This window comes from Cygnus olor, chromosome 3, assembly GCF_009769625.2.
Source record: "Cygnus olor isolate bCygOlo1 chromosome 3, bCygOlo1.pri.v2, whole genome shotgun sequence".
Taxonomy (NCBI): Eukaryota; Metazoa; Chordata; class Aves; order Anseriformes; family Anatidae; genus Cygnus; species Cygnus olor.
In genome coordinates, this window is record NC_049171.1 from 24,624,510 (window position 1) to 24,645,797 (window position 21,288).

A 21,288-nucleotide genomic window follows, 5' to 3' on the forward strand; every position below is an offset into this window, starting at 1 on the left:
GGTCAGGTAATAAAATCTAGGATGAATAAAGGCAATTTAATTATATCTGTAGGTCAGTGAGCAGTTAACATTGGTATTCAGATATAAAAATAGATTTAACACAGATGGGATAGGTTAGACGCTTGAGTATATGCATGCCTAAAATCATAAATAACTGTCAGAGGGTTACAATAGATAAAATTCTCAAAAGCACGTTTGAAAAACAGGAACCTGAGCCCCATTGAAAATCTCATTAAATTTCAAGGTGTGCTCTCAAGATTTATATTCCATTAAGTATTTACCATATGTGCTTCTCTGAATCAGATGGCTAGAATCCCTGTTGAATTGCCAAAGGGGGAAATGAACACATTTGCTAACCTGTAAATGTCTCTTGTTGACTTGGAAGTCACGCGCTAGGTGATCTATGGTTTTGAGGCTGCTACTGGAATGGACATCGATCCATAACATCAAAATGAGGAGGAAAAAAATAACTTTTCTGTCAGTACCTTTGTCATCTTTGCTGCCAGCTGTTTCAGGACTGTCAAGAGAAAAAGAAAAATAAGGTAATTTCCCTAGATTGTAATGAAGAAAAAAGGTAACTTTTGGTGATTAGAGCTGGCCAAAAACTTTAAACAGAACAATTTCCATGGGAGAATACCATGTAAGCGACTGGAAAGCTCACGGGATTTAATCAACTTCACTCAAATGTAATAGAAATAATTATATCAGAGCAAAATTAAAATTAATCACTCACTTTCAAGTTTCATGCTTTGTCTTTCATATGATAATATTCATCTTGTATTGTATTCAACATACCTTGTATTTCATAATATCCTTTTATAAAACACCATGAAATAGTTTTTCAACACTGAAGGAAAATGTTTTAGCATTATTAGAAAAAAAAATATTAGAAAAATTAGAAAAAAAAATTAGAAATTATTAGAAAAATTATTAGGGAAGAAAAACAAAACAACAACAAAAACAAAAAGAAACAAACAAAAAAACATTGTTTCAGTATTCCAGAATCAAATTCCAAAATTTCCATTCCTCAAAACTGGGCTTTTTGTCCAGGGAAACGGACATAAATTCTGAAAGGCCAGATTTTCTCACAGAACAAAAATCTGCTTCCTTAATATTTTTAATCTCTCTATGGGATTATTAAGGTCTTAATCATTCTCAGCATTCTTTTCCAAAAAAGTAATCAATAAACTTGAACAATATAAAAAAGCTGCATATTCAGAGCATATCGAAAAAGCAGAGTACAATGGCCGCATCATGGAATAGCATCAAGAAGAGTATGGAGGATTAAGAATGTGGTTTCAGAGTTGCAGCATTTTCCCTTTGTGCTTTTACCACGATGACTGTCATATGTTATGTTTTCTGTATCAAGATTTCTGGATCCTATCTAATAAAAATCTTTTTTTGAAAGGAAAGAGACGTTAAGAGAAGTTTTCATGATATCTTGGTATGTCATACCTGTTCTACATTCAGAATGCCTTAGAAATAACAAATGAAAGTATTTTCATAGTCCATGAGCAAATTTGTATACCTGTCTAGGCTAGTTTATCAATCAAAACAGTACCATAAATTCTCACCTAGATTCACTGAGTTTTGGTCGTACAATTTATTTCCCTCCAACCTATTTTCCACAGTTCCAAAGCTCTTAGTCTGACTTCTTTTATTTAAACACTATTCTTTCCTTCTGATACTCCTCCTGGAGCAAGGGGATGCCTTGGGAGCTAGCTAGGATATGCTTTTCTCTCTGGCTAAGCCTAGATCTAAACCTTTTCTGAAGAAGGCTTGCACTGATGACAATATTGAGGCTCAGCCAGAGCTCTGGTGCCTGCTGCTCCCCGCACACAGAGCCAAGATCTCCTGCCAGTAGTCTGAATGTACTGGGCACAGCTGGAGCTGAACTCATTACAGCAGATGACCAAAGACTGGCACTTCACTGAGAGCAGTAAGACAAGCTTCATCTGTAGCCATGGACAGGAGGTCCAGCAGCACCAGCTGGCTCAGCAAGCTTCAGTTCACATTCATGTTCAGACTTCATCCTTTCTTGCAGGCACATTCCTCAAGTCCAATCATCCCCCCTGGTTCAATTACAGTGAAGTTCCCTGAGTTACCATCACCTCTGCCCCAAGCAAGGGGAAAGAAAGGAAAGCAACTGTGAAAATCCAGTCCATGCTGTTACCTTCACATATCCAGCAGAAGTGCAGGGAATAAATGTCTGCATGCATCACTTTGCCTAATCAAACATCACTTAGCCATTTTTTTTAAAGACTGCACATGCTGTAACTGTAACAGCAGATACAATTATGAACAATAACATTGTTAAGACTGTATATGGAGCTATAAGAGATCATGGTTTTCCTTTGGGACATAAATATTCACTTTAGTAACCAAAGCTAATGCTAACATTGCCACTAACCTTACTGGCTCTATTAGCAGGCCTCTTTTTTTTTTTTTTTTTTCTGCTTTAGTTCATGATGGGTAAGGTAGCAGGAGATGAGCCCAAAGCACTTGAATAGCGTGATAAGAAGGAACATTATTCGAGGCTGTAAGATCCTACAAGGTGACACAGTATCAGACTAAATCATGGTATCCCAGCCTTTGCTCTGCTCCTTGCTCCTCACACAACTGGCTAAGGGTTAGAAGGTCCAGATCACCTTCCTGTGGCACCAGGTCATGGAGTGTAGAGATGACATGACTTTGCACTGCATAAAGGTTCTTCCTTGCCAGTACAGCACATAAGACAAAAAATAACTTTGCCAAATGGGAAACAAAGATTGCAGGAGTACATGACTAACTTGTTTTTCACTAATGGAGCTGTCATCCCTGGATGCAGCTAAAGCTGTGACATGGGCCCGGTGGTTGCCCATGCAACACCTGTAATCCATTTCTTTTCTAAAACATCAGTCCAGCAACTTTCACCACCATTAAGCTCACTTTAGAATATCATATAAAATGAGCTCTCTGGGTTGCAGAATAGAACCTTATGCACCAATACTGAGTTTCTTTCATTACTCACCATAATTTGATTTCCTATTCCTGTGAGAAGTCAGACTGTGACTAATGATTTGAACCAACAGACCTACCCTGAGATATAATGTGCATTGTTAGTAGTATTCACAGATCAGGAAAAAAGAGATAAAATTTATTTTGCTGAGACTTCTCTTTTCCATGACATTTTGAACTTGGTGCATTGGCTGTGTAGTAAGAAAAAAAAAAAAAAAAAGATGCATATTTTCAATAATTATCCGTGAATGCCATAAAAGATCATATGTTTCTATTTCCCTTAACTAGACTGCCATATATTTTTTCTGTACAACTCCTGTATGAGGTAGCTGCAATTCCAGCTGCCAGCTAATCTATGCTTGAATGCATTATAGACAACCCAATCTCCTCCCAAGCCTCACCAAGAGACAGATTATTATTTCAGGGGAATTGCTGTTTTATTTAATATAGTAATTACATATTTAATCTGTTTTACTCTCTGTACAGTCCTGTAGATAGATGTTTTACTCACTGTGGCCATAAAATGTAAGGGAATCTATGATTAAATATTAACCTTTCTTATAACATACCATACGTTTTTATGGACTAAAAAAAGTGTTAGATTGTGTATGGCCTATATGGGAATTTATGAAATAGATAAGAATCCTTTTCACCCTTAGTATTGGTTTTGATGTGAGTACATGCCTGTGGCCAACAACTGGGGAGAAGGGACCTGGAGCAGGAGATATGATCTCAGAGAATATAGAAAGAAGTAGTTAGCTGGGGTGAATAGCATACAAATACAGGAATTAACTTTCTGGAACACATGAAGGGTCCCTCTAGTGCATATTCTGTCTTAGTGGGTAAATCAGTGACATTATTATTTGCTTGGAAAGCAAAATGTACAGAGTGATAGGATCAAGAGAATGATATAACAGGGGGAAAATACACCCTCCTCAAGTGTATGCACACAAACGCATACAGCTTGGGAAATGGGAAGGAAGGCACATGGTCACAGAACTATAACACTGCAGGAACAATTTAGATGTGATGGGATAGTTCTCCTGACTGCTATGCTGTAACAGACAGATACAAGCTCTTTGGAAAGATAGGCAGGGAAAATGAGAAGGGGAGTATCCCTCTATGTAAAATGGCATCTGAGATATGTGGAACTCTTATATGGTTTGGACAACAGGCTGGGCATGTGTTTGTGGGTGAGGATCAGAGGAGAGGTCAGTGAAGGTGGCAACATGGTGGGACTGTGCTACAGATGAGTCAATCTAAATGAAAAATCGGGCACCACTTCTCATAAATAAGAAAACAAATAATCTTTAAATAACTCATGTGGAATATCTAAATGAACCTGGTCAGGTGTTGTGGTTTAACCTGGCCGGCAGCTAAGCACCACACAGCCATTCACTCACCCTCCCCCCTCCCTCTCCGGGATGGGGGAGAGAAACGGGAAAGTGAAGTCTGAGAGTTGAGATAAAGACAGTTTATTAAGACAGGAAAATTATTATTATTATTATTATTATTATTAATAATAATAAATAATGTGTAGGAAATAAGTGATGCACAGTGCAATTGCTCACCACCCGCTGACCGATGCCCAGCCTATCCCTGAGCAGCCGGCCCCCCCCACCCTGGCTAGCCACCCCTATATATTGTTCAGCATGACGTCAGATGGTATGGAATACCCCTTTGGCCAGTTTGGGTCAGCTGTCCTGGGTCTGTCCCCTCCCAGCTCCTGCTGCATCCCTAGCCTGCCCGCTGGCAGGACAGAGAGAGGCTGAAAAGTCCTTGGCTTGGTGTAAGCACTGCTCTGCAACAATTAAAACATCAGCATGTTCTTCAACCCCTCTTCTCATCCTAATCCAAAACAAAGCACCCTACCAGCTACTAGGAGGAAAATTAACTCTGTCCTAACTGAAACCAGGACATCAGGGAATCACAGAATCACAGAATGTCTGAGATTGGAAGGGACCTCTGGAGATCATCTGGTCCAACCCCCTTGCCAAGCATGGTCACAGGATGTTGCACAGGATGGCATCCAGAATATTGGCCTTTGACAAAGGTACTAAATGGCATCTTTGCCTCACCCTACATCAGTGTTTCCCAGACCTTTGCGCTTAGTGAAAGTGTTCAAGGAGTTCAAGAATGACACTTTGCTACACTGAAATGAGTTCAGCCAGGGATCAGCAAGATGGTCGTGGCTGTAGCATTTGCCTTTTGAGGAGAGGGATCAGGGCTTGTTCAGTCAAGAGAAGAGGTGTCTTCAAATGGACATAACAGCAGACAGAGTGCCTGCAAGGAGGGTGTTAAGGAGTGTTAAGGTGTTAAGGAGATGGAGTCAGGCTCTTCACAGTGGTGAAGAGGAGGAGAGAAAAAGGTCATAAATTAAAACAAGAGACATGAATGTCTCTTGTTTTTGTTGACCAAATATGAGGAAAAATATGTTGACCAAATATGAGGAAAAAAAAATTTGTTGACCAAATATGAGGAAAAGATGTTTTCACCATGTGAGCAGCCCAGCAGTGAAGCAGGTCACCCGGAGAGGTTATGCTGGCTTCATCTTTGGCGGTTTTTCAAATCCCTGAGCAACCTAGCCTGATGCCATAGCTGACCCTGCTCTGAGCAGGAGCTTGGGCTGGAGATCTCTTGAGGTCTCCTCCAGTATGAGTGAATCTGTAATTCTATTCACTAGGGACACACACGGAAAAGGAAGAAAATAAAGCATGATGCTAGATACTCCCTGTTTCTTGAAGCCTTAAGGGATGTCCTGAGTCAGCAATTGAGTTTGCATTTTATGCTTAATAATTATTCCTTTCTGAATTAGGCTAATTCATTTATTCCTCAGAATTAAGACTATCAAGACTATCCCGTGAAAATAGCATGAAAGCATCTTTCAGTAGCTTGCTTGCAACCCATTGCCTGACAACATATTCCAGACTACTTTTGTATTACTAAAAGTGTAATTGATTGTTCCTTAGTCTTATTCTTAATGCCATTTATGATTTTGTTTGTGGGTTTTGTTGTTTGTTTGTTGCCCTCTCCCCCCCACACCCCACCCACCCACCCCCCACCCCCACCCCCCAACACCACCACTTTTCTATTGCTCAGTCATCTCAAAGTTGAAGAGTTTTAATCCATTCAGTAGCTTTGAATATGACTCTGGCCCTCCTCTGAACCTTTTCTTAGTTTTACTCTATCTTTCTTGAAAAGATAGAGTTGAGAAGAACCAGGTCCACACACACAGAGGATTCGGGGTTTAGATACACCATAAATGTATACAACATAATAACATTTCCTGTTTTGTTTATTAATAATTCTGAACTTGCTTATTTGCCTAGTACAGAACACTGTGCTGTTGTGAGATGTTTTCATAAAATTATCCATAATAACAGTAAAATTTCTCCTCTGAGTGGTAACAGCTAATTTAGAAGCTATCACTGTGTATACATAGTTAGTGTTTTTTCTCCAGGTGCATTACTTTGCATTTATCAATGCTGGTTTTCATCCCCCACTTCATCACCCAGTCACTCAGTATCATGAGACTCTTCCCTAACTCTCTTCATCTGGCTTTGAAATTTAATATGCAGAAAAATGTGAAGTTATTAGGAAAACTGTCACCTTGTCGTGTATCTTCTTTTCCAGACAAATGAATACACTGAATAGCACAGGTCCCAGCACAGTACACCATTGTATTTCACTAGTAACCACCCCCAGCCCCTGCCAAGCTGCTTTTTTTTTTTTTTTTTTCTCCTTTTAACAGGCTCCTTTATAATTCTTCTTTGTAAACCTTGAATTCCTGCAGAAGTTTGGGGAGGATTTTTGCTTCTAGAAGTTTATATTTGCACTTAAAAAGGACCCCACAAAGCCATTGTGTTTAGCAGCAAAGTACAAACAATAGAAGATCAAAGGCAAAATAAAAATTATGTGGGACTTACTGATATTCTTATTTACCTTGCTTGACTATAGATTTCCTTTCTCTGCATTCGTCTCGCTTCCTCTGACATTTGTAAATCAATTTTGCTATGATATTGGAATGTTGTCTTGACTGATTCTTGACTCAGAAAATTTCTGATTCCCTTTATGTCTGCATTTTAGACTTCTGGCATTTATCTCAACATCTTGTGTTATTCCAGTTACCTATTTTTGTGTGTCCTGTTTACATTTTTTGAGACTACTCTTTCACTATAGCTCACCTGAATTTTATTCACACCTGCCATATCTGTTGCAGGGGAGACTTATAAAGAGTTATCATAAGCCCTAGGATGCCATGAGCATTTTTCCACGTGCAGCTGGGGGTATCACACTTCCTGAAGCATAATTCCTGCCAGCTCACTCCATCCTCTGCCCCGTGGAAGTCCGCCTCTCTATCACTAGTTCCTTGGAGTTGTCTTACTGGCACAACTGACTTTGTAGAACACAATGTAAAATATAAATAATGCAAACGTAGGAAGATTTATCAAAAAGTCTTTGCATTCTAGGGCTAAGGAAAATCTGCAGACAGTGGGGGCACACCAGGCCTTTTAGACAATCTCCTGGAACTGGCTGGAGTTGCAGAGGTTGGAAATTGCTTCATCTGTTAAAATATAGCTTTACACTTCAATATGCCTGATTTTCTTTTTCAACATTGCACTAAAAATCTTTCTATACATAAAATCACTTTCTGTTGTCTGTCTCATGCTCAGTGTAGAGTCAAACATTATAAGAACACCAGCATTTTTCTGTTTTGCTCTGGGGAAAAGAAGGTATAAAAGGGAAAGTGACCCTTACAAAATGACTGGAAGCATCTTTATCTTCTCCAATCAGGGATCTTACCGACCTTTAAGAGCAAAATTAGATTATACTGTACTGAGAGGAAAAAATATTCATTCTACTGTGATACAAACACCCAGCTTTCATCTGCAGCAAATTTTGAATTTTTGCCCCAATGTGGAATTAAATTGGATTCAGAAACAAATGTTTAGAGTGCAAAGCCATCATTTTGTAGTGGCATTTGGGAATACTCTCTGCATTCAAACCCAGTCCTGTGGGGGCAAAAATGACAATGAAACAGGCAGCTCAGTGCCTATATAAAATATCTTTGCCCAAAGGAAATGCTGTCTCACAACAGGAAATATTTTACATAATAGTATTATAGAAAAAAGACTAAAATGACATACCAAACGCATTGCTAAAATTTGGGAAAATATCATGCTATAAATGAAACAGTGAAAATAATCTCCATCGAATGTTGTCATATTGGCTGTCATGAAAACCCAAGCTTTGCCAGTAAAATGCATTAAAAAAATCTTCAGGAAGATTATACCAGATAATCTGCACTTTATGAGTGTTTGTACAGAGCAATATTTGTTTGCAAGTCTTTAACCAAAATACTAAGTTCACTCCTGAGTAGTTTGTAAAATGTTCCTGAAGATAAGTTAGAAGCCAAATTCTGGAATTAAAGGATTTTTATTATTATTATTATTTTATTTTAATTTTTTGTGGAGAGAAGGAATAGTAATTGCTATAGTGACGGTGCAATGTCTTGAACTAGCTTCACTTTACTGATGTTTCCAACTTTGATCAGCATTTCTTCCTTTTAAAAAGAAGTACAAACAACAGAGAAAAAAATGTAAACAGCACTTTATACAAGGTATGTATTCAAATGGAGCATCATGCCTGAGGATTTTAAATATACATGATAGAAAATAACCTCTTTTGAGTAATCAGCATTGTAAAAGTCCCCAGTTACTTTCTCAAATATTACCCATGGAGATGGGGGCAACTTTACACAGGAATTATTTATGAAAATCTTGACGGATACTCTAAAACCAGCATGGAAAGAATGAGTTTCCTGGTCTTCATCTGTACAGGACACAAGTTGTCCATCTGGAGTACGACTGGCAGAAAGCACTAATAGTTCAAGAAAGGAGTCAGGAGACAAATTCTTTGTAAGAGCCATTTATATAATTTAGACAGTCAAAAATAATTACATCACAGCCACAGTTCATACTGAATTTTGCACCTATAATTTCTAATATAATCCAATCTGTAGGATGACTTTCCCACCAGGAGTTTAGTACTGGATATTCTTGTGACTGTGCTTGAACATGGTTAAAATCACTACATACAGGAATTATTAACATTAGTGATAATAATAGTCATACATTCCATTTTAGCAATGAAGGATAATTTGGGATAATGAGTTTCTGTACAGATAGATTTGACAGATGCTTATTTTTCAGATTACATGTAAAACTCTAGAGGCTCTGACTTCTACTGGAATTTTTTCAATAGTCTTTTTTCAACCTTTGAATGTGTTCCTTCAGAGCTGGTCTGCACTACAGCTCTCCTATTAAGGCATGACTCCTTATCACCAGTATTGATGGTAATAAAGCACATTATACGTTATTATATTTACGTACATTATGTATGTATGTACTTTAGTACACTTATGGCAATGCAGCAGTAGAAAAGACAGCATTTGCACAATTAGCAAAAGCCAGTTAATTAAGAGATGATGTTGCTCATTGACAAATGTCTGTTAAAGTTTTTTGTTTGATTGTTTTTTGTGTGTTTTTAACCTAGATCCTCTGGTGTCACCCCTGCACTTCTGCAGCTTCTGTACTGAAAATCTGCCTGATAACATTAAATTACGAAAATTATAGAAATATGGTCTTAATTTCACTGTAAGTAAAACTGAAGTATATCTTAGCTGGCTGTCTTTGCCAGCATAAGCGTTTTTGTATGTCTTACTTGAAGTAAAGTGCCATCAACAAGCAAGGAGCTAAGATATTTTTAAGCCTGCGTTGTGATCCAACCAAAATTCCTCTGGGCTGTTTTCCTTGATATTTTGAAAATTCTAGCAAATGATCAAAGAAACAGTCTATTGGCATAAGAGGGAGTGCTGTGACTGATAAATACCTAAAACTGTGGACTCTGCCAGCCTTACAGCTCAGGAAATGGCTTGCTTCAAAAAGCAGTAAGCAAAATGAACATTTCTAAATGTGCTTAGTGTGGATAATAATGTTGCTGTTTGTCTTCTCATATTAGTCCTAATAGGCATACTGAATGATACTTCACAAACGAAATTGCATTGAACAGGAGAAAACAAACATGAAAATAAAATAGCATTTTCTAAAAATCAAGATTTAAAATGATCTTGAGGAAACAACAACAGTGTGACCTGGTTAAAAAGGAAAACAAACATCCACATGCATCCCAAGAGGGTCATAGAATATTCATTCAATTTTATTTTCCACAGGAACAATCTCTTAAAACAAATTATGTAAGAAGAAAACACATGAGGCCTGTTCCAAAGAAGATGACATCCTGTCATTTAAAGGCAACCTTCAAGCCATTAAAACATTTGACAGCAACCTCTCGTATGACAACTTATTAATGTAATTTTAATATTTGTGGAAAGACCTCTGTCTCAAAGCTACTTTCTCTGAGTTCTCCTAAACTACTCTGCTATCCTGTGTGGCAACTCCATTTCACAATAAACAATAGTCATTCTGAAATTACTACTTTTTTTTACCTTTTTTTTTTTTTACTTTTTTTTTTTCTCTTTTAGTGATTCATCACATCAAAAGTAATCTAGAACATTCAGAAAAGACAACTCATTTGTTGTTTGGTAATCACTGAGCATCAAGAGTCAGAGGTCTGTCATTTGATGCATATACTAAAATGACCAACACTGCATTGAGAAAAACTTTTGCACAACTATCCAATCAATCTCACTCCACTTCTTTCAGTTTGTTTGAGATTCCAGGTTCCTTCTACATATCATTTACAAACAACATGAAATCAGAAAAGCAGACTAAAAACAGTATTTCACAGCTACAGATAATTTAAGTTCTTCAGATTCCCCTTGGGATCATTTGTTGTTGTTTTTGTTTGTTTGTTTGTTGTTTTACCAAGATGAGTATTCCATGGGTGTCTTTCAATATCTACAGAATAAAACTGATAGATTTGGTAAGCAGCTAGCCACATATTTCTTTACATGGGTCATTGTTGCAATATATTTCTGTACTCTTTCCCTGCCTACCCAAGTATGCATTTGGGTGGTGACCAAGTCTTACTATACCAACCTCTCTCCCTCATTTAAAGCTTCCATTCACAGAATTTTCTTTTTTTCTTTCTTTCCTTTTTTTTTTCTTTTTGCATGCTCATTTTTATTTCATAATTTTTGTGCTTCCTATGCTGCTCAAAGCCTTTGATTTAGTTCGTTTTTCTCACCCAGGTCAAACTATCTTCTCTCTAATTCATAAATGAAGTTCTACATTATCAAAATGGATTCTATTTTATGCATGATTTCAGATGGTAGAACTAGCTCAGCAGGAATGATGTGCAGTCTGATCAGCAGTCACAGAATTATGTCTGTTGAGTCTATTTCATGCAAAGCCTTAAGTTCTAATATAAAAAACATTATGTAATGGAAGTCCTATATATACAGTATGTATAACAGTCAGTCCCAACTGCCTATTGTCAGAGTGCTGTAAAGGTACAGTCACCCACAGATGATACTTACTTGTATCTTCTTTTTATTTACAATGCATGAGTGTCCATTTGCTTTGGTGTACTTTTAAAATAAAGCCATTTCTTGTACACCTTCTATGTCACTACATGAAGCTTTCTTGTCTCTCTCTTCCACATCAGGCTGGACCTAGATCCACGCACCAAACTACAGAGACGGGTTCACACGTATATTGTTTATGTCCTACCACATAAAGATGGTAATGCACAGTCTGTCAAAAGCAAGTTAGGCCTCTAAGATCAAAAATGGAGCTGGTAGAGAAGCTACTCTCTTTTCCATTCCCAAACTGTACAGTAAGCTACAGATCATATTCTTGTTACCAAGGACTTTCCATTTGATCCATAACTGCATGGATTTTGACTGTCTGCTCTATCTTGAGAGACTTTCCACCTGTTGTGAGACAGTAGATTAGAGTAGATAGAGTAGCTCTCCTACAGAGGTCTGGGCTCATAAGGACTCATAACAGCACCATGGGAAAATCCAGCCCATCATATCCTTCCTTTGTCCCCTGATATTCTCTGTATCCATAGCCTGTCTATAGGAGGAAGCAGCCCATGTCTCATCCCTTCAACTCAGAGGTTGTATATATATTCCCGTACTCATCTGCTGGATAACCAGCTCTGCAGTGATCCTTCCAAGCCCTGCTTCAGCTCCTATCACCAGTGGAATTCCACAACCTGGGTGGATTTAGAAATGTGGATGGACAGCAGTTAAACACTGGAATGGGGAAAATGAGTGGGGTTGGAATGGTGTTGAAGCTTTTGCACACTTCTATAGAAGCTATATCTTAAATCTATTTCAAGCTAAGAGACATTTGTATTTTTGTAATTTTTTCATCACATACACTCATCCTTATGATCTGCAGGCACAGTCATGCTATTGTACAATTGCAACTTATTTGGACTTCTAGTGGGAAAAGATTTCTGTACTGACAATTTTAATATTCACCTCCACCCATATGAGAGAAACTAGTAGATTAGGTGCTAAAAGTAGTTTCCAAACACCAAGAATTATTGAGTATTTCTAAAGACTTACATGGAAGACCTGTAATCTATATTAAATAAATTCCAATTTGATTTGTTGAAGTTACGAAGTTCATCCTGGCTCTGAATAATCAAAATCAAAATAACTTACTTAAAAATAAATTAAAAAGTATATCCACACAACAACTCATGTAAACAGCTCATCTAGTGGAAAGAAAGTGGATGTGTAATGCAAAATCATTTACAAAGAATGCAAGGGATTAAGGGGATTCACAACTATCAAGAAAACTGAGAGTTTATGCCAACAGCCAGCTCAATCCCTCTAGCAAAGGCTTTATTTCTGTAAACAAAAGAAACTTAAAATGCATCAAATTTAGGTTCTGGGTATCATGTTTATGCACTGCAAATTAGCCATTTTACTGTAATTTTAACTCATCATCTGACATAGCAAAACCAAATGAGACAGTAATGGTCCTTTCATTATGGGCTTCGTTTCTAATTACCAAGATCATCTGATAAGCCCCAGCTTTAGTTTTCAGGGGACAAAATATTCAGAAGTAAAATTGCCTGGCTAAACAGATTTAATATAAGACTGAGGGCCGAGGATTATAAGGCTGTAATTTACCATGATATGCACAAACCCCAGAAAGGCACAGCACTGTCATGTACATTTGTGAAGGTGTATGGGTTTTGATAGCATTGGAAGTAAAAGGCAATGAGCAGGAAGAAGCTCAAGGGTGAAGTATATTTTAGCAACTTGAGTAAACTATTGAGTACTTGCAGAGAACTAGAAATGATTTTCAATATATCTCTGAAAGACAACAGGGAATGTCAATTTTCAAACTCCGCAGGAAAATTTTTGCAGCTAATCATTCTCATTTAGAATCACACACAAAACCATCATATTTTTATCAGCTTCTTGTTTAGTGTGGGCTGAAAAACAGAACTGAGTACGATGTTTTTATTCTTTTCCCCCAGAAATAAGGATTAACATAATTCTTACATATTTCTGAAGAACAGAAAAAATATCAGAATACATTAAATTTGATACGATTCATATTTCTTCCAATGCAAATTTCACACAGGCTCCAAATTCCATGTTTAAGCAACAAGTCACATTATAAATTATTTGTTAAGGGTTGTTAGGAGCAGCCACCTCCTTCAGCAGCCCTAGCCCAGGACTCCTCCTGCCCAACTGCTGGAGCCTGGGGACCTGGGGTCTCTGCCCAGACAGCCAAGTCCCCTACTCCTCTGGGGCTTGCCAAGACAGAAGGTCACTGGTGCAGGCACACACAACATTCTCTTGCCCCATGGGGCCCCTACTTGGTGGCTGCTCTGTCTCAGTGCTGGCTGCAGACACAACATTGTGGTTTAACCCCAGCAGGCAGCTCAGCACCACAGGGCTGCTTGCTTACTCTCTCCAGGTGGGATGGGGGAGAGAATCAGAACGGTAGAAGTGTGAGAACTCCTGGGTTGAAGTAAAGACAGCTTACTGGGTAAAGCAAAAGCTGTGTGCATGTGTGCAAGCAAAAGCAAAACAAGGAATTCATTCACTATTTCCCATTGGCAGGCAGGTGTTCAGCCACTTCAAGGAAAGCAGGGCTCATCACACATAAGTTTATTGGGAAGACAAATACCATAACTCCATACATCCCCCCCCTTACAGCTTTCATTGTTCAGCATGACACCAAATGCTGTGGGACATCCCTTTGGTCAGCCTGGGCCAGCTGTCCTGGCTGTGTCACCTCCCAGCTCCTGGTGCACCCCCGCCTCCTCGTTGGCAGGGCAGCACGAGAAGAAGAAAAGTCCTTGGCTCTGTGTGAGCACTGCTCTGCAACAACTGAAAGTTATCACCACTGTTTCATCAAAAATCTGAAACATAGCACTTTATAAACTTCTATCAAGAAAATTATCTATATTCTAGCCAAAACTATGATAATATCAACCCCTTATTCCATATGGAATGCTCGGGTCCCACACTTCCCAATACATCCTCATTAATCATCACCTTTGGAACAGGTTGCCCAGAGAAGCTGTGGATGCACTTCCAGGGAAACACTTCCCTGGAAGTGTTTAAGGACAGGCTGGATGGGGCTTTGAGCAATCTGGTCTGATGGGAGGTGTCCCTGCCCATGGTGGGGGGGTGGATTTAGATGATCTTTAAGGTCCCTTCCAATCCAATCAAAACCATTCTATTATTCTATGATTCTATGATTAATACACAGATATCATTCCCTTATTCTATGGACCAGCCCTACGAAGTATCTGTAAAATGTCCACAAAATGTCTACTGAGTCCTCTTAGTCCATGACTTAGACTCTGTCTGTTATGGTGGTTGCTCAGGACAAGAGATGCAGTGTGTTGCATGAAATTACTGAATGCCAAAGCCAACTCTGGTCGGGTCACTGCTGCACTTGCTGCACTTCCTATAACACGCAACTCAGATCGTGGGTTACAACAATGTAAGAGTATAGCCATGACACACACGCACCATGCACTCGTCCCACAGGCAAACCACACCTGCAGGTGTCCTTGGATATCAGCACAGAGCCTTCAACTGCCTGATAGCCCTGTCCAGACCCAGGGCCTCCTTAGTGGTAAGTCCAATTTGGAGTTTGCTAACTAATACATGTGCAGAATCCATGCACACCAGGTTGGGGAAGATACAGACATTTGGCACTCCTAGAAGTGGCACATGCATGGGCTGTGACCTACTGTCCCACTCCAGCCCCGGTATAGAGCACCACACACTAATGAGTCCCTCTCATTAGCTTGTCTGGGGACACACCATTCCCACACCAGCGGCTGGATGTTAAAGACCCCCACTTGCTCCAGTCACTGGCACTGGGACCCTGTGGCTACAGTAGCTGGCACCCCAGGCCAGGGCACTCACACCCCAGGTCAGACTCCAGGAGCTGGAACTTACTCCTTGCAGTGCTCACACAGACAGGATGGGGAGTGAAGTTGCACAGAGAGATAGTTAAGGAAGGATTTAAATATGAAATCACAGACAGACTGTGGTGGTCACGTGCAGGGGTTGGTCAGAAACATGTACTGACCAGCCCCATTTAACATGTAACCAGCCCTTCTGTCTATTCCCCACTTCGTTCCCTGCTCCCACTTGTCCCTGCATGTCCCTTCATCAGTGTCCATAGTTTCAGCAACCACCCCCAATATCCAGGGCCCTGGATTTGCATCCTTATGCAAGTTGGTCCCTCTCTGAAGTGATACCTGCAGTTTCTTGGTAGCCCATCACTTAGCATGACTTCTGAGGTTGGTTTCTTGTCTTTGTCATTACTGTTTGTCTGTAAGGTCTGTGTCTCTATGGGTTTTGTTTATTGCCCACTTTTACTTATCTTTCCGTTTGACAAGGTCCTTGAACAGATAATCTTACAGAAGCAGATACTTTCTCCTTCCACACACCCTTACATTACTAGGCTAAGTAATCTGTACCTTGTCCATACAAAAATGTGGGTGGGATGTGGATAGGAGAGAACAATCGCAATGCTTAATTTTACACACATAAATGCCTTAAATACGGTGAATGACTTCCCATCTATTCAAGTGAAAGACTGACCATGTTATCCAGGTGCCCAGAATAGCTCAGATTTCCAGGGAGGATGCAGAGCTTCCAAAGGAATCTGGCCACTTACCTATTGAAGTTCAGTTCCTCTTCTGTATCACATGATCCCACCCCATTTGCTGCAGCTCTAACAGTAAATAACACAGAAGATGGCCTTTCCTCCTGTCTTGTTCTGAGAGGAAGTGATAAGGCACAGTTCATGCTTACAAAGCTAAACCCTTCTCTTCACTCTCCTGCAAAGGGAGCCTTGTACACAAGCCTTGCTTATTGGCTTGCGCTGCCCCCAGGCTGTGCTTTCTGGTTGGCTGGCCCAGGCCAAATCTGCAAGGAAGCATGTTAACAAGCAAACAGCATGGATGATCACATGCCAGTGCACGATCTATGCCTCGTCCTGCTTAATTTACTATTATTAGACATAGTTGTGGAGGCTGTTCCTCATGCCATGCTTCTAGGCATAATCATTATTTTTGTACATAATGCTACTTAGGCCAATGGTGCCTACACTTAGGTCATGACTTATCCATTTTGCAAACCACTGTACCTGATGAAGATGCTGCAGCTCTCAGTTGTTCTGCCAGAGGTCACTCTTCCCGCAGCTCTTCCAGGGGGAAGGATCATGTGAACTCTCCCTCACCCTCTTCAGGGAAAGTCAGTCAGGTTAACTTAACCTGTCAATGAAAGTGGTTTAAGCTAAACTGATTAACTTTGCCAAAAGCACATTAAGGAGTAACCACATGACCCCTCTTGCTGGCAGGGCTCGGATGGTCAAAGTCATCAGCTAGAAGCCAGCAAAGGGATACTTGTGGAGAGGACACATGAGGGCAGTAAAACCTTCATGTGGTCTTGGGAGCTGGCTTTTGGGGATCAGGCACCTAAACGTAAATTAATTAAACCTTGTGTGCAGCTGCTTGCTTAATGAATGCCTGCATGCAATAATCAGGCTGTTTTCTAAGAAAGCAGCGATAAACTAATAAGCCAGAGGTAATTATCTTATCAAGTGAGTGAAAAGTTCACACTGAGGGTGAACCAATTACAGACTAATGTGCATTTAAAGATCTTGTGACACAGAGCCATCAGTGATTTGTTTTAAACAGAGGTTGATGCTATTGCAAATCTTCTGAGCTCCATGCAGCTAAAAGCTTTGCAATAAACACAGCTCTGCCGTCCTGTAGCTGCCATTTGAATAAGGGCTTCTCTATCAGGAAAGAAGTCCTTGCCGCTGGAAAGATGTTTCAAGTATATTTGCGTACTGTGTCTGACAGCAGCTGGTAGCATTAAGCCCTTCTCCTTCTGGTCTTGCTGACAATCACAGATTTATTATACTGATGTATGATGCTCAGCTGGCAATGACCTACAATGGACACCGCAGGTTCACTGATACAGAGGAAGAGGTAGATAGCCCCAAATGAGAAAAGCTACATGTTCAGCAAAGTAAGAAGGAAAAGGTTATGTTTCACCTTCTATGTTGCATCTGGATAAATAGGAAGAAGAAGGAAGGAAGGAAGGAGGAGGAGAAGAAAGAAAGAAAGAAGAAAGAAAGAAGGAAGAAAGAAGAAGAAAGAAAAGAGAGAAGAAGAAGAAAAGAAAAGAAAGAAAGAAAGAAAAAGAAGAGAAAGAGAGAAAGAAAGAAAGAAAAAGACATGCCTTTGATATACATCAGCAAAGATTGACTCACATTTCTACCTTTCATCTATAACATTACACAGTAATTCTGATTTAAGAAGTTGTATCTACCTTCCATCCCCATTGCCAAAGTCCAAAACCCACCAAATTGTGGTGATGTAACTCTTAATGGGATTGTGGTTATAAACAGCTAAAATTGTCTGGGGTTAAAATAGTGTTGTGGTCACAGACACCCTGTTTTCCTCCACCCACTAAATATGCTGTGTATTAATTTTTTATTTTTTATTTTTTTTTACCTGAGGGATTCTAGCGAGCAGATTTGCAAAGGCACCAGCAAACCATTGTGTCAGCACAATTAGGGGCTAAGAATTGCCAACTGAGGGGAAACAAGTGGCTCAAAGTAGAAAGCTGATGGAAGAATTCTGCTGCCAGTGCCCTTACCTGTGATAGAGCATCAGTGATCACAGGAAAGGTATTTACTGCTATTCAGCCATTAGGCAATCTCAATTACTTTGCATTGATAGCATGGATTTGAAAGACCTTGTCTGAGCCTGGATGCATGCATTTGTAAAGACCATGTTTTCAGCTTAACTTACACAATTTTAGGAAAGTGCCAGAGAGAAGCCATTAGAGATACATCTTAAAAGATTGGGGGGATACTTAGTTTAAAAATTAAATCAGCCTGCAATTTTCAGTCACAAATACCCAATGTCAAAGTCTTACGTTCCCATCACAGAACCACAATGTTGAGTGGCCAGAGGTAAGCTGCAGTAGCTGCCATTTGCTAGTAGCATTCACGGGTTTCATGCGGCATTTATAAAAATTAGCAAAAGATGAAGTTACATCTCAACCCCCTCCAATATCCTGTTTCACTTCTGCAGCTCTTGGCTGCATATCCTTGCTGAGCCTGGTGTTGGAATGTTATTCTCATTCATAAGTCAAGCAGCAGGTGTATCACTTAGTTTATATCATGGTAATTCATTGGTACAAAGACCACTGTTATATGCATTCAGTTTGAAGGAGTAGAGAAGGACAACAGATGTAGTCCTAAGACTTGAAACACCCTTTCAACTTCAACAAGATTAGAAAACAGGCAGATTCACAAATAATGAAGGGCATCAATATTTGTTCACAGCATGAGAGGCACTATGTCTGTGACCAAGTTCATGGTCATTTTCAGAAGAAACAACTTTTCATAAAAACAACTCCGGAAATAACCTTTCATTGTCAAAAACATCTATGTGCTGCTGCCAAGACAATTCGCTTCCTAAGGTGGTGCTCCCAAAAGCGACATTAGCTTAACAGATCACAGTGTCACTTTCTTTTGGTGTGCACGTCATGGTGTTTCCTGCTGACTGCCAACTGCAGATAGCTATATTTGGATTAGTGTGTCTTTTTAGAACACTGATCATTCTGTTATCAGCATCATTAGTATAAATTACAGAACAATATTTCTTGTCCCTTGAGAATCACTAAGGGAATTATATGAGCAAATTAAATCAAAGTTAAAGCTTAAATACAATAAAATACTAATAACACTTCTTGAACAATGTTTCTTAGGTTGACAATATGGCATACAGTCACTGTATTAGAAACATATTTTTAAATCAATTGCCTGAATAATATGCTAACCTCAATTCTTTTATAATGCCCTCTCATTTTCATCACGAACAGACTTACAAAATCTGAGTGCTGTAATTAAGGCAAATGTGTTTTTCAGATAGGTAATCCCCTTTTGTTTATGCCTGCTAGCTACGTATTGACTGTTCTCATTTGTATTAGCAGACAGGCACAGTATTTTAATTAAGTAAATAGAGTTTCTCATTAGCAAACAGTAATACTTCACATATTTGGCTTAAGCATTTGAAGTTGTCCAGGAATGTTTGTTATCACTCACGTTAGTTTTGCATATTTGTCATGTGTAATGAGGTAGCTCCATTAACAGTTTACTCAGCACTCACGCAGTGACAATGTCTAAGTCAACTGAAATACTTATTTGCTTTTGCTGTTAACAAAGGAGTAAACCACTTATTGAAATCAGGCAATATTCAAGATCCTAACTATCAAATTATACATTGAAAAGCAAATGAATTATAAACCTGTTATACGGCTGCTGATACATAGGAATGTTTCTTACTCAAATCCTGCTACAACAAAGCAATTCAACATCAAGAAGTTGGGGGCTCAGCTCTGTTATCAGAGAGGAGACAGAACTGTCATCTGTCAGCAAAGATCTGCCTACATAGGAATCCCCAAGTGCTGAAAGACTTCTATAATTTATCTGCAAAGTACTGTGATTTATCTGCACTGTTACTTGGAAACCCAGAATTTAGATCAAACTCATCTGGGAAAGATGTTAAAAATGGTAGTAGATGCACTTGTCAGATTCACAATTAGCATGAAGCTTACCATGCCTGTGATGGCCTTTTGCAATTTGCTATGGACAGCAATAGGTAGGCAAGAATGTTCAGAAATGATCAGAAATATTCAGGGATGTTGAGATGAGACCACCTTCCTATTCCAGGTTTAATTTTCCCTAGTTCTAACAGGAAAAGTAAAGATCCATGTAAAGACAGATAATTTGATAAATTCCTAATCTTCTGTTATCATTTCAAGGTTAGACATCTTTCCAAGTCGCATGTCTGAAATTAATCTCCTAATAGGCATGACATGTTTATACCTATTCAAAATGTGCTTGTATTTGCATCTAGGGATGAGAGAAAGTGGACATAAACTATCCTACAATATCACTGTTCCCACTTTTTTTTTTTCCTACAATAATGTACAAAGAGGATAGATAGAAGAAGTTATTGGGCAAGGTAGATTGTGCTTTGGAATCTTTGGATAGTAAATAAAGGGAAAAATTATTCTCCTACTACATCTACTTGTAAAACAAATAGATAGACATGATCAACTCTAGAGTTTCTGATCTGATCTGTTTCACTTTTTTTTTTTTTTTTTCCTGATATGATGCATGGTAAAACTTGAGAATTATAAAAAATGTTAGAACAGCAGTACAACTGAATCACAGATTTCCTAATACATTCTCATTCTCTCCCTAAGGCCAACCCTGCATTAGTAATCTTAGACCCAATGAATTGTAGGTTATATCCCTAGCTGCTCATTTAAAATGACTAACAAACTGTCACCCACAGATTAATATATCATCTAACATTGCAAAGCCACAGTTCCATAGTATGGTGAGCAATAGCTGGAACTGAGCTTGTTACTGCTAACTTTTGAATTAATTCTTTTTTTACTCATATGTGTATACATGCTTCTTCAAAAGTTGATAAAACTGGGTCAACTCAACAGAATATCAGATACGGAATTCTGATCTATGCCTTGTAACTTTAAAAAGGTGATTAATATAAAATAACAAAGTATTCCTGTACAGCTGGTGATGGCAGCCTCTTACTGTTAAAATCATCATGATCCCAGAATTTTGCAATGCAAAAGAAAATCTGACAAAGAAACTAGAATATCTGATTGGAAGAAGCTTGAGAAATACAGCATAAAAACATACTCTGAGGTAGAAATCTGCAAAATTGCATAAATGTGTCTCTATGTACATGCAGATAATCACCACTCAAAAT

General features: G+C 39.0%; 1 long non-coding RNA gene across 1 annotated transcript in view; it reads right to left on the reverse strand.

Annotated features, from left to right (window-relative positions):
* Nucleotides 1-480: 480 nt before the first annotated feature.
* The window catches only part of LOC121068603, a 69,727-nt gene continuing 48,919 nt past the window's right edge, over nucleotides 481-21,288 (reverse strand). Inside the window, exon 3 of the long non-coding RNA XR_005818983.1 lies at nucleotides 481-517. This is a non-coding gene — a long non-coding RNA (uncharacterized LOC121068603). The remainder of the gene's footprint in view (nucleotides 518-21,288) is intronic.